A 6,679-nucleotide genomic window follows, 5' to 3' on the forward strand; every position below is an offset into this window, starting at 1 on the left:
ATCATCAAAAAGTTAATTTATTTCAGTTCTATATAAAAAGTGAAACTCATATATTATATATAGTCATTACAAACAGAGTGATCTATTTCAAGTGTTTATTTCTGTTAATGTTGATGATTATGGATTACAGCCAATGAAAACACAAAAGTCATTATCTCAGTAAATTAGAATACTTTATAACAACAGCTTGAAAAATGTTTTTACAATCTGAAATGTTGGGCTACTGAAATGTATGTTCAGTAAATGCACTCAATACTTGGTCGGGGCTCCTTTTGCATCAATTATTGCATCAATGCGGCGTGGCATGGAGGCGATCAGCCTGTGGCACTGCTGAGGTGTTATGGAAGCCCAGGTTGCTTTGATAGCAGCCTTCAGCTCATCTACATTGTTGGGTCTGGTGTCTCTCTTCTTCCTCTTGACAATACTCCATAGATTCTCTATGAGGTTAAGGTCAGGCGAGTTTGCCGGCCAATCAAGCACAGTGATACTGTTATTTATAAACCAGGTATTGGTACCTTTGGCAGTGTGGACAGGTGCCAAGTCCTGCTGGAGAATGAAATTTCCATCTCCAAAAAGCTTATAGGCAAAGGGAAGCATGAAGTGCTCTAAAATTTCCTTGCAGACGGCTGCGCTGACTTTGGTCTTGATAAAACACAGTGGACTTACACCAGCAGATGACATGGCTCCCCAAACCATCACTGATTGTGGAAACTTCACACTAGACCTCAAGCAGCTTGGATTGTGTGCCTCTCCACTCTTCCTCCAGATTCTGGGACCTTGATTTCAAAAGTAAATGCAAAATTTACTTTCATCTGAAAACAACACCTTGGACCACTGAGCAGCAGTCCAGGTCTTTTTCTCCTTCGCCCAGGTAAGACGCTTGTGAATTCCCCCCAAATTTTTGAATGGCCTTTTCTTAATCCTTTCAAGGCTGTGGTTATCCCGGTTGCTTCTGCACCTTTTTCAACCACACTTTTTCCTTCCACTCAACTTTCCATTAATATGCTTGGATACAGCACTCTGTGAACAGCCAGCTTCTTTAGCAATGACCTTTTGTGACTTACCCTCCTTGTAGAGTGTGCCAGTGACTGCCTTCAGGACATCTGTCAAGTCAGCAGTCTTCCCCATGATTGTGGAGCCTACTGAAACAGACTAAGGGACCTTTTTAAACTCGTAGGAAGCCTTTGCTGGTGTTTTTGTTAATTATTCTAATTTACTGAGATAATGACTTTTGTGTTTTCATTGGCTGTAAGCCATAATCATCAACATTAACAGAAATAAACACTTGAAATAGATCACTCTGTAATGACTCTATATAATATATGAGTTTCACTTTTTGTATTGAAGAACTGAAATAAATGAACTTTTTGATGATATTCTAATTTTGTGAGAAGCACCTGTATATTGCAGCACAGGGAACGGGAGGACATAAGAGGACAACAAAGAGGACACCGACGTCAAAGGAGCTGAGGAAGGTGAGAAGAATGGTGTTTTTCTTTTATGCAGAGTGGGGAACATAGAGCAGGTGAAATATGTATTGAACAAATCACCAATTTTCTACGTAAATATATTTTTAAAGACGTTATGGAGATAACATTTTCACCAGATGTCAGTAACAACCCATCCAATCCACACAGGCAAAGAATCAAACCATAGATGCCCATAAATTCTGTGTTATAATGAGAAATTACACCAGAAAAAGTATTGAACACGCTTGCTTAAATTTAATTAATACTTTGTACAAAAGCCTTTGCTGGTAATGACAGCTTCAAGATGCCTCCTGTATGGAGAAACTAGTCACATGCATTGCTCAGGTGTGATTTTGGCCCATTCTTCCACACAAACGCTTATCAAATCCTAAAGGTTCAGTGGGCTCCTTCCATGAACACTGAGTAAAGATGGGCAAACCCGAACGGTAAAGTTCGGGATCCGTACCAGACACATAGTGCTATTCTAGCAGCTTTATTTTCTTTCTCTGAAACCAATTGAGAGTTTCCTTGGCAGTGTGTTTGGGATCATTGTCTTGCTGAAATATCCATACTCGTTTCATCTTCATCATCCTAATAGATGACAGCAGATTGTTTTCAAGAATGTCACGGTACATTTGCCCATTAATCCTTCCTTAAATTATTTGAAGTTTGCAGGTGCTTTATGCTGAAAAACAGCCCCATACCATGATGTTCCCATCTCCAAACTTCACTGTTGGTATGGTATTTTGGGCGTGATATGCAGTGCCTTTTTCTCCTCCAAACATAATGTGCATTATGGCATCCAACGAGTTCAATTTTGGTCTCATCTGACCAGACTATATTCTTCCAGTATTTCACAGGCTTGTCTAAATGTTGTTGAGCAAACTTTAAACGCGCTTGAATAGTTGCAACGGTTTTGAGACAGCTCACTGGTTTAACCCATCGTGAGATGTTTCTTGTATGTCACCTTACGTAAGGAAACACCTTTTTATAGGCCATCGGTTGAACCAGCTGATATTACTTTTCACAAAGTGGCAGGATTGCTTTCTAATTACTGATAGATTTCAGCTGGTGTCATGACTTTCCATGGCTTTTTGCACCACTCTTTCTTCATGTGTTCAATTTGTTTTCCTGTGTCAGTTCTCTTTATTACGCATAACTTAATTTATGGACAGTTATGGTTTTATTGAATGGATTGTTACCGAGATCTGGTGAGAATTTCATGTCCATAGCAATACCTAAAAATATATTTACTTAGAAAATTGGTGACGTGTTCGATACTTATTTCACCCACTGTATATACCAAAAAGGGGCCCAGGATGTGGGATATATACAGTACAGACCAAAAGTTTGGACTCACCTTCTCATTTAAAGATTTTTCTGTATTTTCAAGACTATGAAAATTGTACATTCACACTAAAGGCATCAAAACTATGAATTAACACACGTGGAATTATATACTTAACAAAAAAGTGTGAAACAACTGAAATATGTCTTATATTCTAGGTTCTTCAAAGTAGCCACCTTTTGCTTTGATGACTGCTTTGCACACTCTTGGCATTGTCTTGATGAGCTTCAAGAGGTAGTCTCTGGAAATGGTCTTCCAACAATCTTGAAGGAGTTCCCAGAGATGCTTAGCACTTGTTGGTCCTTTTGCCTTCACTCTGTGGTCCAGCTCACCCCAAACCATCTGGATTGGGTTTAGGTCTGGTGACTGTGGAGGCCAGGTCATCTGGCATAGCACCGCATCACTCTCCTTCTTGGTCAAATAGCCGTTACACAGCCTGGAGGTGTGTTTGGGGTCATTGTCCTGTTGAAAAATAAATGATGGTCCAGCTAAACGCAATCCGGATGGAATAGCATGCCGCTGCAAGATGCTGTGGTAGCCATGCTGGTTCAGTATGCCTTCAATTTTGAATAAATCCCCAGCAAAGCACCCCCACACCATCACACCTCCTCCATGCTTCACGGTGGGAACCAGGCACGTAGAGTCCATCCGTTCACCTTTTCTGCGTCGCACAAAGACACTGTGGTTGGAACCAAAGATCTCAAATTTGGACTCATCAGACCAAAGCACAGATTTCCACTGGTCTAATGTCCATTCATTGTATTCTTTAGCCCAAACAAGTCTCTTCTGCTTGTTGCCAGTCCTTAGCAGTGGTTTCCTAGCAGTTATTTTACCATGAAGGCCTGCTGCACAAAGTCTCCTCTTAACAGTTGTTGTAGAGATGTGTCTGCTGCTAGAACTCTGTGTGGCATTAACCTGGTCTCTAAACTGAACTGCTGATAACCTGCGATTTATGAGGTTGGTGACTCGGATAAACTTATCCTCAGAAGCAGAAGTGACTCTTGGTCTTCCTTTCCTGGGGCGGTCCTCATGTGAGCCAGTTTCTTTGTAGCGCTTGATTGTTTTTGCAACTGCACTTGGGGACACTTTCAAAGTTTTCCCAATTTTTCGGACTGACTGACCTTCATTTCTTAAAGTAATGATGGCCACTTGTTTTTCTTTACTTAGCTGCTTTTTTCTCGCCATAATACAGATTCTAACAGTCTATTCAGTAGGACTATCAGCTGTGCATCCACCAGACTTCTGCACAACACAACTGATGGTCCCAACCCCATTTATAAGGCAATAAATCGCACTTATTAAACCAGACAGGGCACACCTGTGAAGTGAAAACCATTTCCGGTGACTACCTCTTGAAGCTCATCAAGAGAATGCCAAGAGTGTGCAAAGCAGTCATCAAAGCAAAAGGCGGCCACTTTGAAGAACCTAGAATATAAGACATATTTTCAGTTGTTTCACACTTTTTTGTTAAGTATATAATTCCACATGTGTTAATTCATAGTTTTGATGCCTTCAGTGTTAATGTGCAATTTTCAAAGTCATGAAAATACAGAAAAATCTTTAAATGAGAAGGTGTGTCCAAACTTTTGGTCTTTACTGTATATACAGCTCTGGCAAAAATTAAGAGACCACTGAACAGTTTTCTATTGGAAAGCATGGAAAAACTGGTGGAAAGCATGCCAAGACGCATGGAAGCTGTGATTAAAAATCATGGTTAGTCCACCAAATATTGATTTCTGAATTGTTCCTGAGTTAAAACATGAGTAATTTGAGGTCTGAAAGCTCTGTTTCTTTTTTAGTATTTTGACGCTTTATTATTTGCTGCAAATAAATACAAATTTTTTAGCTTTTAATTTCGGAGACATGTTGTCAGTAGTTTATAGACTAAAACAACAATGTACATTTTACTCAAAAATATACGTATAAAGATAAAAATCAGAGAAACTGAAAATTTTGCAGTGGTCTCTTAATTTTTGCCAGAGCTGTATATACCAGCATGGGGGGCATATATACCAGGATGGAGGACATGTAAACCAAGAAGGGGCCCTGGATGAAGGACATATATGCCAGGAAGGGGCCCAGGATGAGGGACATATATACCAGGAAAGGGCCCAGGATTGCGTACAGTACAGACCAAAAGTTTGGACACACCTTCTCATTTAAAGATTTTTCTGTATTTTCATGACTATGAAAATTGTACATTCACACTGAAGGCATCAAAACTATGAATTAACACATGTGAAATTATATACTTAACAAAAAAGTGTGAAACAACTGAAAATATGTCTTATATTCTAGGTTCTTCAATGTAGCCACCTTTTGCTTTGATGACTGCTTTGCACACTCTTGGCATTCTCTTGATGAGCTTCAAGAGGTAGTCACCGGAAATGGTTTTCACTTCACAGGTGTGCCCTGTCTGGTTTAATAAGTTTTTTCATTGAAGACAAATTAAATGAAGATAATAATACCAAAGAATTTGTGATTGCAATCATTTTCAGGAAGAAACTGAGTATTATCTGACAAAATTGCAGGGGTGCCAATACTTTTGGCCACCACTGTATGTTGTATAATTCAGTCACTATGTGGTGGTAATATGTGGTCTGGTCATGGTGTGATGGTATTTGTCACTTGTACGCGGTATTATTCGGTCACTTTGTGGTTGTAATACAGTATGTCATCAGGTCATAATGTGATGGTATTTGTTCCTTGTATGTAGTATTATTCAGTCACTATGTGGTGGTAATATGTGATCTGGTCATGGTATGTCTGTATTTCTCCCTTCTATGTGGTATTATTAGGACACTATGTGGTGGTAATATATAGTCTGCTCATGGTGTGGCAGTATTTGTCCCCTGTATGTGGTAATAGTCGGTGACTATGTGGTGGTAATATGTGGTTTGGTCATGGTGTGGCAGTATTTGTTCCTTGCATGTGGTATTATTCCGTCATTATGTGGTGGTAATATGTGGTCTGGCCATGGTGTAACGGTATTTACTCCTTGTATGTGGTATTATTTGTAATTTGAAAAAACGTATATGACATATTCCCTTTAAGAAAAATAATAAAAATATACCTATCTTTCATCGTAGCCCTCTGAAGATGTCTGGGTAGCATGGCATTGATAGAAGCTGAGAGCGAGCTGAGCACAGCACTGGCACTCTGCTGTCTCCACTGCTGTAACTTCTAACTGTGAAAGAAGACATTATCAGAGGGCAGAGATAGAAGCAATAAGCATTGCCCCACAGCTTCCAGCACTGCCCTCAAACAAATCATCATCAGGGGGTGGTGCTTGTGTCACTCACACAGCTTCTATCACTGCCCCCTGATAACGATTTGTTTGCTGGTGGTGACAGAAGCTGTGGGGTGGCGCTGGTGTAACTAACTGTTCCTATCTTCTTTCCCTGTTAGAACCTGTGGCGGTGGAGCCAGAAGTAGAGTGCCGGCGCTGCGCTCACCTCTTCCGCAGCTTTTGACAGTGCCATGGAACCAGGACATCTTCAGAGGGGGGTGGTGATTATAGAAACTGTAGAAAGTAACTGCAGCGCTGCCCCCTTATGACATCTTGTTCCAGAAGGGGTGATGGACGCTTCAGGAAAATTAATGTGGTCCCAGTCTCCTGTGACGTCCTGATTGAGACTCTTCTCAAACGAAACTTGACAGGAAGTGAAGTATAAAAACACAATTAGGGTATTTTATAATGATGCTAATTACAAACTTAATTAGGGTGTAAAAATAGATATTTTTAAGATATTTTAGGTACCGTACCAACCCTGTAAATAACGTGATGACTTCCATCTACAGGTCTGAGGCCAGAGGATTCTTCAGAAGATGTGATATGTCCATCGCCTCGTTGCACCTCTCA

This window comes from Phyllobates terribilis, unplaced genomic scaffold, assembly GCF_046119375.1.
Source record: "Phyllobates terribilis strain yellow unplaced genomic scaffold, ASM4611937v1 Scaffold_2__4_contigs__length_985480577, whole genome shotgun sequence".
Lineage (NCBI taxonomy): Eukaryota > Metazoa > Chordata > Amphibia > Anura > Dendrobatidae > Phyllobates > Phyllobates terribilis.